This window comes from Pelodiscus sinensis, chromosome 22, assembly GCF_049634645.1.
Source record: "Pelodiscus sinensis isolate JC-2024 chromosome 22, ASM4963464v1, whole genome shotgun sequence".
In the NCBI taxonomy this organism is placed as follows: Eukaryota; Metazoa; Chordata; order Testudines; family Trionychidae; genus Pelodiscus; species Pelodiscus sinensis.
Genome location: NC_134732.1, coordinates 22,415,614 through 22,427,695, shown reverse-complemented (window position 1 = coordinate 22,427,695; position 12,082 = coordinate 22,415,614). Strand labels below are relative to the sequence as shown.

The following is a 12,082-nucleotide window of genomic DNA, read 5'->3' as shown; positions in this document are numbered from 1 at the left end:
GAAGCAATGGGCTTAAACCGCAGCAAGGGAGGTTTAGGTTGGACATTAGGAAAAAGTTCCTACCTGTCAGGGTGGTTAAACACTGGAATAAATTGCCTAGGGAGGTTGTGGAATCCCCATCTCTGGAGATATTTAAGAGTAGGTTAGATACATGTCTATCAGCGATGGTCTAGATAGTATTTGGTCCTGCCATGGGGGCAGGGGACTGGACTCGATGACCTCTCAAGATCCCTTCCAGTCCTAGTATTCTATGAACGATAGGAACAATACTTACTTTTTTTGGAGATTCATGCTTGAAAAGTGCTAAAAATACCAGGCACTGTTATCAGCTATGAATGGCACATTTCCCTCACAGATGGATGCATTAGCTGTCCCCATGCTGAGGGCAGTGCTCTCTCTGGTATCTTTCCTCTGCTCAGAGCAATTGTTAACTCACTTTGTCAGAATCTGTACATTCTCTCTCACAACTGAGCTCCGTGTCAAGTAGCTTCTGTGTCAAGATACTTCATAATGCATCACCCTGACTGAAGGGAGCCAGGAGGCACTCAACCCAGGTAGATGTTACTTAATACTCAAAAGTCAACTACTAAGGAAACTGTCTCTGGAGGTACAGAGAGAAAGCAACAAGGGGCACTCCTGACGAGCATCTGTGCAACATGGAGCAAGTAGCTGCCAAAAGAGGTAATTCAACCATCTGATGAAGGGAAGTAACTGTCATTGGTTGACAAGGAGAGTGGACAGAGAATTTGGCAAAGGGCACAAAGACGACAAGAGAATGTTCTGTCTCCCTGGAGCAAAACGTGGTCTTTTACAGTAAGACTGAGTAGGCTTATGAAGCTGCCTGGCAAGTCTCCATTGGCAATGATAGACATTGGAACAAACAACATCACAACGGAACAATACAGATTCTAGAAGATTACAGGGATCCTGGAAGAAAGCTGATGAAGAGGGAAGTCCAGCTGATCTTTTTAGACACATTCCCGGTGCCACGAATGAGAGAAGGCAAAAAGTATGGAGGTGAACCGTTGGCTGTGACTAGAGAGTGGCTTGATCACAGTACCTTCCCAGGAAGAAATTACTGTGTACTAAAGGGCTCTTTGATTTAGCTGAGAAAAGTAGACTAAGGACCTGAAAGCCAAAGAGGTACAAATTCAGAGTAGAAACAGGGCCCACCCTTTTAACAGTGAGAGTGATTAGCCAGTGCGACAAAGTACCAAGAGAAGTGTTGGAGCCTTCGTATCAAGACTGGCTGCCTTTCTGGAACATATGCTTTAGCAAAACACAAATTATGCTTTAGAGTTTAGATGAACTTACACTATTGCACTGACCATGGGGATAACTATTATTGAGGCCAAGATAGCCAAAACTTTTCTAGATCTGAACTTCACAGCTGGTCTCTATATACTTACCTTGTAAGGCCCTTGGGACATGGACTGCCTTTTTGCTCTGTTTGGACAGAGCCTGGCACAATGGAGTCTTGGCTCATAGGGAATACAAATATATAATGTACTGAAACAAACCCCAGCTCCAGAATACACTGGCATTTGACAACATTCAGATCCAAGGCCAAACTCTGAGGCAGAGTCCGTCTCTTTGGGAATTCGTACTGTGGTTAGTATTGCTTTGAAATGTCACTTGGCTGCACTCTGTTCCAAGCTAATCCCCGGTGAAGTTGTATGGAAGTCAGTCGAGTTACCCCTGCAATGAATCTTGCTGAAGAGGCCAATAGAATTAATATATATACTAAAAGACTTACCCAGTGTTGTTCGTGTCCTTCAGGGCAGGGGGCTGGAAGTGTAAGGGATGCAGCAAGAGCAGAGTTTCAGGAAAGTGGGGGACAGTTGTGAGCTCTGAGACGTGGCTTACTTTTCATCCCGTTCTCTGGACTATCAGGGAGTGAGGGAAAAGCGCTTGCATTCCATGCATGTCTCTCACGCCTGGCTGGTGAAAGGGAGCTCGCTAGCCAGGTGTGAGAGGCATACACAGAATGCAAGTGCTTTCCGTTCATTCACTGGACTGTCAGGGAGTGGGGATGAAAAGCAAGCCATGTCCCAGAGCTCACGGCTGCTGCCCCCCCCCACCTTCCTGAAACTCTGTCCTTGGGGTGCAGGAGTCCAGTTAGGGATTTGGGGATATGGGAAGCTCAGGGAAGGAGGCTGGGGGTGTGAGGGATGCAGGAGTCAGGGTTTGGGGGGTGAGGAGGGGCTTAGGGCAGGGGATGCAGGAGTTAGAGCAGGGGGTGAGGGCTCAGGGCAGCAGGTTGAAGGTGTGAGGGGGCTCAGGATGGAGGGGGCCTTAGGGGAAGGGAGGAGCAACTGGTCCCTGGGGCCGGTCTAAGGTAGCGATTGCCATGCAGCCCACCCACTGATTTCGCCCTGGGGCCGCCCTGGGACAGTAGAGAGCCACATGGCTTGGTCACTAGCTGCTCCTCTGGGCTGGGGAGCTTGCTTGCCCCACTGTGGTCATTCTATGCCAAGGTATAACTCTCCCTGCTATCACACCCCTCCCTTTCCGTTTGATGGGAAACAATCACGTTCCTTGCACATCCCATTGTCGTGGCACAACCAGACCCTAACCTTGTTTTATGTTATAAGAGGGAGCTGCAAAGCAAATTTGGTGATCCTAGCTCTTATCGTTTAGGAGGAGTTCTTGCACAACGGACTCACGGAAGGATGGACACACAGAGAGACAGATGCACAAACGCTCTCAAATATATAGCAGAGATATAATGTTTGTTGCGAGCAGTGACTGTGAGAATTTTAATTTGGTTATAATTTTTTTAATGTACTTTCTCTTTGCTTTTTTACAGGCTACACAATCTATCTAGACCACTGTCTAGAAACATAGTTCTTCCATTTACCAACTTTATATTCTTTTCAGAAATAAAACTAAAAAGCAAGATGTAAAACGCATCTTAATGTATTCAAGACTACTGATAACTTGGGGGAGGAACACAGAACTTCGTAATGGTTTGCAGTGAGTTGTTACCCACAAAGGGGTTAATAATGGATGGTGTAACATTGCAAGATTATTTCTTTTGTTTCACAAAACTACTGTTGCAGATGAGAAAAGTTACATTTTTACAGTGGAAAAGCTAAACATTGGGTATTTTATCAAAGGACTTTTTCAGCCCTCAAGCTGCTGCTCAGTTTGAAATGCTAGATTAAAAATGAAGACACAAAAACGGCAACCAAGAAAGAAAGAAAATATTTTTCATTAGCCCTGGACCACATTGTGGATGTTGTAGAAGTGTTGCCTATTTTGTTTCCTCTAGTCTCTGAATTAATCTTTTGTGTTAAGTTCAGCACAGCAGTAAATAAACATGTTTTCTCCAGCCCTGGAACCATTCTGAAATATCAGATAGTACTTAAGAAATGTTTCTTTCTCAGCCATAAAATAATATTTAAGTTTTCAGATTTGAAGGGAAAGAAAATGTCTGTTTTTGTTTAGGCACAGGACTGAGAATCAGGAGTGCTGGTTTATGTTCCTAGACAGTCGACCGCTGTGAAACCTTGGGCAAGTCCTGCAGGACTATATGTTCAGCTGATCAGTTCCTACAGTTGGGGCCAGGCTGGCAAAGGTCCCTAAATAAGAACCAGATTTTCAAGAGAGCTCGGCTCCTATCGGCGCCTGTTGTGACACGGTGGCCAGATTTTCAGTGGATGCTGAGCTCTGTTGAAAGCTCAGCTAATTGTTTTGATGCCTTTTTGAGCTTTTCTGAAAATCTGATTTTGAGCTTTTCTGAAAATCTGGCCTAGGGCTTTATCATCTCTGGCCCGGTCTATGTTGGTGTAGAAAATAGATGCAATATACACAAGTCCAGCTACATGAATTGCATAGCTGGAGTCAACATACCTTGCTTTGATTTTCTGGGGCTGCCCCACAGTGGGAGGTCAACAGGAGAAACTCTCTCGTGATTGATATGGACACCCTCAGCATTTGATTTAGCAGGTCTCTAGTAGACCTGTTCAATTGAACCCCAGAAGATCTGCCAGACTGTTGATCCTCCAGTCAGTGGAGACGTGGCTGTGAGTGCCCACAGCTTTGTTTCAAGCCAATGTAAGAAGGAGCTCAGTATCTCTGAAATGAACTCCATGTTATCAACATCCTTTTTGGATTGTGGACTCCAGAACTGGAGCCAGTATTCCAGCAGCAGTTGCATTGATGCCAAATATAGAAGTAAAATAACCTCTCTTTTCTCACGTGGGGTTCCCGTTTTTGCATTCTAGGATCACATTTGCACTTTTGGCCACAGCCTCCTGCTGTGAGCTCATGGTCACTGACTATCCATCACAACCCCCAAATTTTTCTCTGTGTCGCTGCTTCCCAGGAAAGAGTCTCACATTCAGGAAGTCTGATCTACATTCCCTGTTCCGAGATGTGCGCAGTTACAGTTAGCCGTATTCAAATGCATCATTTGCATTGCTCTACGGCTCAAAGGTACGAGGCAGGGGACTGATGTAGCTCTATTGCAGTGCTTCTCAAACTGTGGGCAGATCCATCCCATCCATTGGATGGCTCAGGGCAGCTGCTCTGGGCCCCATGCTTTGGGGGCCTCTCATGGTCTAGGGCTGCCTGAGGGTTTACTGGGGGGCTGGTGCTGACATCAGGGGTCAGACCCCCACCCCAAGACTCACCAGTGCCAGGGGGAGTTGCAGGAAGTGGCGCGACCCAGCCTCTGCCCACTCCACTCTGCAAACTCCCAGCTGGGTCGCTCCACTTCATCACGGCGATGGGAAGTGGAGCAACCTGGCTCCAACTTGCTCCAGGCCCCCAAGCACCGCAGCTGGGAGCCCTACTCGGGGCAGTAGAACAGGTCTCCCAGTAATCCCTGGGGTCACAATGCTCAGGTGAGGGGAATTTGGGTAAGGGGTGCAATGGAAGTGGGGGGGGGGACTGAAGCCAGAATAGGAAGAGGAAGGGGGGGGGAGTAGGAACAGGGCAGGGGCAAGAGTGAGGTTTGGGAGTGGGGGTGGAGCAGGGGGAGGGCCTGGAGTGGAGGGGGGATTGTCCCAGACCCTTCACCCCCCAGGAATGACACTGACTGTGGGTCAGGACCCCAAAGTGGGTCACAACCCTGTTTTAACGGGGTTGCCAAGGATGGCTTAGACTTGCTGAGGCCTGGAGCTGAAGCTTGAGCCGTTCAGCCCTAGGTGGTGGGACTCAGGTTTTAGGCCCCCTGCCTGGGGCAGTGAGACTCGGAATATGGCTTTGCTTCCTGGGGCGGCAGGGCTTAGGCAGGCTCAGACTTCACTCGCACCCTCCTGGGGTCGAGTAGTAAATTTTGTGGTGCAATGAGGTTTGAGACCCCCTGCTCTATTGCTTGGGAGCAAAGGGGTGGCAGTTGTGCATCCCTTATACCGTAGACCGCTGTTTCTTAAACTTTTTAAGACCGAGGAACACCAAACAATATTTTTTTTATGAATAACACCAAGGTTTTTTGTTGGGGGGGTTGGGGGGGGGGGAAGTCACCTGCCCTTCTAAGGGCAGCCATTTTGAACTCTATTCTCTGCGGCATACCGCACAGTTTAAGAAATACTGCCTTAGACCATACCTCCTTTTTGCCATACCATAGCTCTGTAAGGGATTCCTGTATGACCCCCGCCCAGCCCCCGAAGTGAGCAGGACTGGTGATCTGCAGATGTGTGGCTTCACTTGCAATTGATCCACACCCTCCTCCAGTGAAAATGGTGGAAACGTCTAAAAAATGTATCCCCTTACATCCCTGGACAACTCTCTTTGTGTTAAGCTCAGCTTCTCTGCAAGGGTAAAAGGCAGATGAATTAGTCGTTGGTGTCTCAGTTTCTTCATCAGTAAAATGGGAATAATACCAACCTCACAGGGATATTGTATGACTACATTAATAATAATATTAATGTATTCATCACACTGAGATCCTTGGATGGAATGTACTACAGAAAGACAAAAATATTACGTTTTGAAGGCAGCGCACAAAAGGAACATTCCACTAATTGGCTTATCTAAGAACAAGATTCGGTAGCATGTTTCCAGGTACCTTTTTGGAAAAACAAAAACAAAACAGCAAGTTTTATCTCGTATGCCAAAGAAAGTGTGTTTATCCTTGTCTGACACTAAAGTGATAGGTGTTAATGAAATCCTTAGCCCAAATCACTTATGAAACATCAAATGTTGATTTAAAAATATTTTTTCTGCAGTTTTTAAAGTAGAATCAAAACTGTAAAGATTTAAAAATGAGAGAGAAACTTCCAGGTTAAAAAATGCTGAAATATGATCTCATATGCAGAATAGGTTAGGAGGAAGGATTATACTTTATTTACAATGTATTTACATTTGGAACTCTGAAAACGTAACACAGTTGGCCGAAATCCGTTCACATTATTCGCACAAGAAAGCTCATTGGTTTTAAACTTCTTTGGCTACGTCTAGACTGGCATGATTTTCCGCAAATGCTTTTAATGGAAAAGTTTTTCCATTAAAAACATTTGTGGAAAAGAGCATCTAGATTGGCACGGACGCTTTTCCACAAAAGCAATTTTTGTGGAAAAGTGTCTGTGCCAATCTAGACGCGGTTTTGCACAAGAAAGCCCCGATGGCCATTTTCGCCATCAGGGCTTTTTTGCACAATACAGTTTTCAGCTGTCTACACTGGCCCTTTTGCGCAAAAGCGTTTCTGGAAAAGGGCTTTTGCCCAAACGGGAGCAGCATAGTATTTGCGCAAGAAGTACTGATTTCAGACAGTAGCAAGTCAGTGCTTTTGCACAAAATCAAGCGGCCAGTGTAGACAGCTGGCAAGTTTTTCTGCAAAAGTGGCTGCTTTTGCGGAAAAACTTGCCAGTCTAGACACAGTCTTTCAGTTTAGTAACATTGGGAAGCAAATCTGAATACAGGGTATCCCTGCTAAGTTGCTCCGGTATACATCCATTCCTCGCAGAAGTTACTGACGTTGTAGGAACTGATGCATTATAAGTCCTCCCATTCCCTGCTCTTAAGTCACACAACTCCTCCCCGCCCCCCCCCCAATTTGCGCAAATGGAAGTCAGACACAAGAAAAAAATTCCCCGCTTTAAGTTGTTTCACTATAAGTCCAAGGTTTTTTTAATGTATCTTGGACATATAGCGAAGACGGCCTGTATGTTAAAATGTGGAGTTAAATTCTGGTTCTGCTGAAGTCAGTGACAAACTTCCATTGACTTCAGTAGGGCCAGGATTTCCCCCACGATGTGTAACCTCTGTCTTTCTTACAAATATTTTGTGAGCAATTAACGCTGCTGTATTTCAGGCCTGGTCTATGCTACGCAGGTATGTTGACTTAGGCGCCCACTCGACATAAGTGCCTTTCTATGCAGGTTTAGTCACACCACCTCCATAGAGTCATGGCTGATGTCATGGGCAGCGGATTGCATAGACTGGGAGGGGCTGTGCCTCCCTAAACAGCCAGTCATGGCCCCATCCACAGTCTACCCTACCAGGGCTCCCCGTGCCTACCATCACCGCAGCTCTTAGTCCCCCTGTGCTGTGGCCAGAGCTGGAGAGGCTGGGGGTGGTGGGCAACTCACCTTCCCCACATGCTGTGGGGACAGGGGCCATGTGTTGCCTGCTGTCTGCCTTCCCAGCACTGCAGGGGCTGTGGCTGTGGCCATGCACTGCCCAACTTCCCTCAAGGCGGGAGGGTAGAGGGTTGGGACAACACACCATCCACCTTCCCGGCACTCCAGGGCTGGGGCCATGGGCCACTTGTCTTTCCTGTTCTTCAGAGCTGGGGGACCGGGGCTAGGCACGATCCACTTACCCCGTGCTCTGGAGTCGGGGTGGCTGAACCCTGCCTGCCTTCTTGGTGTTGGGCACGGGCTGGTTCATGTGCTGCCCATGGTTGATGTGATTAGGGCGACACAGTGTCAGTGTAGACACTGCATTGCTTATGTCACTTATTACTGGCTTTCTGGAGCTGTCCCACAATGCCCCATGCTGACCGGGCAATTGAAACCAGTGCACCAGGGGAAGACACACAGCTAACACAAGGAGCTGCGTACACAAGTGATTTAATAAGTGTGATGGCTGTATGCTGATTTCACATAATTTTGTAGTGTAGACATGGCCTTACTGTGGGCTAGTCTGAAGCATTCCCATGTCCGGGGGAATTTTGCTTACGTATGTAACATTTAAAAGACACTTATGTCTAGGTAAATCTTATAGAATGATAAAATTATAGCTGACTTGTAGGATTAGCACATCCCATATCTGGTGGCAGTATTCACTATGCTAAATTCTATACTGATTTACACCTTGTCTGGCCCAATAGACAATTGACTTCCCAATGGGTTTTATTGCTATAACTCTTCAGATTTTGCTCTACTTTGTGGGGTGCATCTTCCCTTGAAATTGAAATGTCGACATTAAGAATTTGAAGACAACTTATCAATCAGGACTTCATTAGTGGCAAAACTACCATTCACCTTAATAGGAATAGGAATTCTGTGACTAAGAAAGGGTCTTTCCTCTGTACTAAGCTTGTCTCCACTGGAAGGCACTCTATGCATGTTACAGAGTATCTTACATCATGCAGATCTCCCTCTTTTTAATGGCTTCAGAGTTATTTCACAATGTGATTTAGGGTTACTTACCAAACTGTACCTCTAGATTGCGTTGCTCTTTTGGGATACTGGAAATATCCCAAAATAGCAACACCATGTCTTTAAAAGCGCCTGCTATTTCCCATTATAGCGGGCACGCTATTGTGATGTCTCTGTAACCCTCGTTCCATGAGGGTTAAGGGATTTGTCGGAATAGTGCCTTATTTTGAAATTTGGCGCTCTTTCAATTTAGATCCGGAATAAGTTATGCACCTTGCCTAGTGTAAATTGTGTAGCTTATTCCCACAGAAGGGTGCTGTCTAGATGCACCCTAATAGAGAGCAAATCTTGCAAATTGTGAGTGACCCTTACTGATGTCAGTCAACAGAACTAACAAAGGTCCTGTTCTTGCAAAACATGCAAGTGAGTAGTACCCTCTCAAGTGAGCAAAGATAAACATATTGGCTATGTCTAGACTACATCCCTTTTTCGGAAAAGGGATGTAAATTAGACGTATCGCAATTGCTAATGAAGCGGGGATTTAAATCTCCCGTGCTTCATTAGCATAAAAATGGCTGCCGCTTTTTTCCAGCACGGAGCTTTGTCGGAGAAAAGCGCCAGTCTAGACGCTGATCTTTCCAAAAATAAAGCCTTTTCAGAAAGATCCCTTATTTCATGAGGGATAAGGGATCCCTCATTTCCTTATTTCATTTTTTAATCCAGAGAATAAACACCAACTAGTAGTAAGTGGCAATCTGCAATTAAAGATAAAAATAAGACTGATACATGCTCGAAATCACATGGTTGGAATTGGCTCATTGGGTGTAAATGAATAAAGTGCATAGTGGCCAGATGTTCATTCAGACTCAATAATTACATTCAGAGATGCTGTAGATTTAATGGGGAAGCTGTGTACATAAGAGCTATGTATAAGTATAGATTATAGATTTTTTTCTATAGCATCATTACCGAGTCAAATTCTGCTGAATTCACTCACCTGAGTGATCCCATTGCCTTCAACAGCATGGGGTAATGTGAATGCACTTTATTGTTGCAATTTACCAGTTGTGCAGTAGCATCTAGGAAGTGCTGTGCTAGGCACTGTACAAACACAGAACTAAAAGACAGTGTCTTCCTCAAAGAGCTGACAACCTAAGTATAAGACATGAGACAACCAGTAGATAGATATAGACTGGAGAGTAGAAGGAAACATTATTTTGCTTGGATTACACTGATAGGGACCTTGGACAAGTAATTTTTTTTCAAAATATGAGGCTAAAACAAAGTTACATAGAAAATGTTCTTTTTAGGTATTGTAAACATGACAGGTTGGGGGTGGGTTAGTTTTTTAGGGGGTGTTTTTTTTTTAGATTTTGTAATTTTGTTTTAGCTGTCAGATTATAATTGAGTTTTAACAGTTCATCTCCATCTGGACAAGTTAATAAAGGGAATGTTCTTATAACGTGAAGTATTCCCATGCCTTTGGTGATTCTTTAGTTCTTCCTTGAAATTAATATTTTGAACGAAATTTCTCTTTTTTCTGAAGGAAGACAGAAATCTTGTGATGTCAGCAAGATTTCATGCTTTTAGATGAAAAGATTCAGGATTATTTTAAATAAAGAAAAAATATTAATTAGGCCTGATATCACAAACATTTATGCATGTGATCCATAGAGGGTATGCCTACACTATGCAGTTTTTAGCAACAAGTCTGTGTCAACACAGCCCTGCTGCTAAAAGTCCCTATGTGTAAATGCTGTTTGTTGGTATTTTTGCAGACAAAATACTTCCATCCCCAATGATAGAGTTTCTCTTTGTCACTCCTGCCAACAAAGCAGCATTTGCAGTGTAACTTGCTGCAGCAAAACTTTATTGTTTGGGAAGGGGTTAAGCACCTGTGAATAACAAGCACTTGATCAACAAAATGTAAGTGTAGACATAGCCTTCTTAAAGCATTTGCAGGACTGGAGCCCTACTGAAGTGATGTTTTAAGTACAGAATATAAAAGCAAGAACATTTCCATCGTTTGGTTCAGAATATTATTTTGGATTTTAAAAAAACAAACCCAAATCCTCAGTCAGCAAAAATCCTCACTGTTATGTGAAGTCCAAGGGGTAGAGCTAGGAGCGGTGTCATGAACTTGAAGAAAGGAAAATTCAAGCCTGCTGTAAGGGAATGCATTTCCAAACAGAATCATTAGTCCAATCTTCCAAGTGGTAGAAGCTTTATAACCTGGGGATATTTAAAACTGGACTGTAGAGAATACTTAAGCATGTGCCATGGAAACACTGAAGTACTGGCTTGGGGAATCAACTTGCTGAGCTTTCTGGTATTTTTCCATTTCTGATTTATAAGATTCTGTGAAAATGCTGTTGTTACAAACAGAATAAAAAAACGCAAGGAGTTGCCAATCTAAGTAAAAGACAAGGGAAAACAAATGGATACAGACGGGGGAAACAATGAGACAGTATTGGTGGTATACTCTCAGCACAGCAACAGCCTAACTGGCCGTGTCTAGAGGCATACTAAAAGCAGAGTTTTGAGTGGGGATTTTACTTTGGATTAGGAGGTTTCTTCGCTGATGGTTATGGGGAGTGGCTCCCCTGCCGCTTTTTGAAAACTTCGCAGGTTTCCACCCACCCCAATTGAAAGGCAGTCTCATGAAGGCATGCAATCACCAGCACGCTGTGCCCCCTCCGGGCCCACTTTAGAGAGGGGCAGGGAGTGGGAAAGCCGGCGGCAGGTCAGTGGCGAGTTCCCCGCCCGACGGGCTTGCAGAGGGGGGTGCAGCTCTGCAGCGGGTTCCCCACCCTGAGCAGCCCCCACGCGCCGAGGGAATCCCGGGAAGTCGAGGGATGCATCGCTCACCACCCCCCCCCCCCCCGAAAATGAGGAGCGGTGCGTGTCAAGGCCAAACCCCGCCGGTGCCTCCATGGGGTGCACGCTCCCCCCGGGCTACCCCCCCCGCCGGTGCCTCCATGGGGTGCACGCTCCCCCCGGGCTACCCCCCCCGCCGGTGCCTCCATGGGGTGCACGCCCCCCCGGGCTACCCCCCCCGCCGGTGCCTCCATGGGGTGCACGCCCCCCCGGGCTACCCCCCCCGCCGGTGCCTCCATGGGGTGCACGCCCCCCCGGGCTACTCCCTCGCCGGTGCCTCCATGGGGTGCACGCCCTCCCCGGGCTACCCCCCCCCCGCCGGTGCCTCCATGGGGTGCACGCCCTCCCCGGGCTACCCCCCCACGCCGGTGCCTCCATGGGGTGCACGCCCTCCCCGGGCTACCCCCCCCCGCCGGTGCCTCCATGGGGTGCACGCCCCCCCGGGCTGCCCCCCCCCGCCGGTGCCTCCATGGGGTGCACGCCCCCCCCCGGCTGCCCCCCCGCCGGTGCCTCCATGGGGTGCACGCCCCCCCGGGCTACCCCCCCGCCGGTGCCTCCATGGGGTGCACGCTCCCCCGGGCTACCCCCCCGCCGGTGCCTCCATGGGGTGCACGCCCCCCCGGGCTGCCCCCCCGCCGGTGCCTCCATGGGGT

At 47.0% G+C, this 12,082-nt stretch overlaps 1 protein-coding gene across 2 annotated transcripts in view; it reads left to right on the top strand.

Moving 5' to 3' along the window:
• The window catches only part of NACC2 (NACC family member 2), a 153,540-nt gene that overhangs the window by 35,655 nt on the left and 105,803 nt on the right, over positions 1–12,082 (top strand). The window contains exon 1 of one of the 2 annotated variants that reach the window (XM_075905542.1): positions 10,968–11,295. The exons of the other annotated variant lie outside the window; for it this stretch is intronic. The gene's annotated coding sequence lies outside the window, so the exon portion shown is untranslated. Of the gene's footprint in view, positions 1–10,967; positions 11,296–12,082 lie in introns of those variants that run through there. 2 annotated transcript variants of the gene reach the window in all.